The sequence below is a fragment of the Chiloscyllium plagiosum genome, chromosome 3 (genome assembly GCF_004010195.1).
Source record: "Chiloscyllium plagiosum isolate BGI_BamShark_2017 chromosome 3, ASM401019v2, whole genome shotgun sequence".
NCBI classification, from domain to species: Eukaryota; Metazoa; Chordata; class Chondrichthyes; order Orectolobiformes; family Hemiscylliidae; genus Chiloscyllium; species Chiloscyllium plagiosum.
Window position 1 is genome coordinate 62,170,225 of NC_057712.1, and position 2,274 is coordinate 62,172,498.

Here is a 2,274-nt window from a genome sequence, read left to right on the forward strand (position 1 = left end):
CACAAGTACTTGCAGGTGGAGTTGTCAATTCCATAAACCTAGGATTTAAGTGAACAAAGTAGCTCCGAGAAGATGAATGAATATTGCAAACATTTAGACAAGTACAACAGCTACATTGCAGAAGATTAATTAACACAACATATCAATCCATTTTTCCACTTATAGATTTGAATCTAGTAGCTTCAATATTTATTATAATATTTACATGCCATGTTGGCAGTCATTACAATACTTTGAAAATGATACACTTTCCAATGTTGACTACGTAACATTGATCTGCCACTTTAAAGCCTGAATTAACTGGTGTATAAGACAACAGAAACAGTGTCTTTAATGTGGAAATGTATTGTTTATAAGCAGATCACAATCTCTTCCAGCCTTGTTACTTTCATTTCACTGGCAGTCAGCTATTGAAGCAATACAAGGATAAGTTATTTTCAAAGAGATAGCAAAAAGTCATATATAATATGGCATTTCACCCACAGTGATACTGAATCATTCAAAAATATTTTGCTCAAATATGCAGAAAGTTATGGACTATGAAATTTCCATTTTCAGGATATTGAATTTTTGTTAATTAACGTATTGAATTGTTTGGAAAGTATGAAGGCATTAAAGTGGAGATGCTAAATTACACCAATTAGAATAAGTAAGTCATGTATACTTTCATTAAAAGCTACACAAAACCATACTAATGTATGTTTATCACAAAATAACTCAGTAGGGAAATATTGTTTTCATCAATTGTTTGGTTTATCTGTTTCACTTTAAACTGAATGATGTTTCTTTTCCCCCTTTCATCGTTTCACTCTGTTTTCAGCCTATACTCTTGTGGTTTATTTCTCTTGTTTCAACTTGCAACTAATAAAAGTTATAAATCATCAAGCCAGTGTCTGTCCTTTGGAGTCAGTTATATTTTTGTTCTCTCATGCATTTTTTGGTGAACAGATATTTTGAAATCAAGGTGAAAACCCACAAGGCAGGACATATGCAAGGTTGTCTGGAACTAAAGATGGGTCGATTCAGAAGCAGAGAACAAGGCCTCAATTTTCAACCAGAAGACTGGTGTTGAGAAATTTCCAAACTTCACAATATTCTCTTTATTCTGGAGAAGGCTGCTCACCATTTTGGGAAGGCCAACGTGAGCTAGTGATGGGACAGGCTCACGGTCCCTACAGGAGCAAGCAGATGGTAAATCTGTCAGATAAAAAGCAAAGTCATTTGCAAAGGAGACTGCTAGCATTGTGTTTTTTTACCTGTTTATTACTTTGTAATAACCTGATTCTATTACAAACCATAGAAGCCCTGAAGTACAGAAAGAGGCCATTGCACTAACCATTCAAAGATCATCCCAACCAAATCCAGCCCCTATCCCCATAACCCTATATTTATCACAGTTAATCCATCTAGCCTGCATATCTTTGGACTGTGGGAGTTTACTGGAGCACCCAGAGGAAATCCACACAGACACAGGGATAACATGCAAACTCCACACGGTCACCCAAAGCTGGAATTGAATGCAGGTTTCTGGCACAGTGAGGCAGCAATGCTAATCACTGAGTCACCATGCAACCCAAAGATTTAAATGCTGTTACTAAAAGAAGTAAGTGAGAGTTTTATAAATGACTGCATGTTTATTTGGACAAGATTAAAAGGTGCAAAGGAAAGAAGCAGTCAGTTTAGTTGGTTAGATAGCTATCGTCAGGTTCTGATTAGTGTCTGAGGGAGATTTTGGGTAAGTTTCCTTGCTTTATCCAGAAAATGTCTATTTTTGCTGTGGTTTACTGAACATTTACCAAGGATGTACATTCGGGTAAGGAATTCAACAAGAAAATAAAGAGATATGAAATTGACTAAGGCTTTCAACATTAGAAATTTCATTGTTCACGTTTGATTGATAGCTCTATGAGAAGGGTGATGTACTTTCAAAGAGAATGGCAAATGCATAATTGTATTCTTGGTTCACAACTCTATGCTAGGGATTCCCAATGTTCATGAGTCCTCCTCAACATCACCAACAAAACCAATCTGACTCCATCAAAATTGCAGGGAGGCTAAAATGTTATCTCATTAAGTCAAGATGTAAGATCACACCCAATACAGGGGAAAGGTAAAATATGAAATTTTCCATTTCAATCCTGTAACTATTTCAGTTACTTCACTTGCCTAAATTGAATAGTATTAACAGTGGATCTGTTAGTAGTACCAAGGAAAGATAGTACAAAATTATTTAATGCCATCTAAATTGACAGACGTTTAGTGCCAAGAAAATAG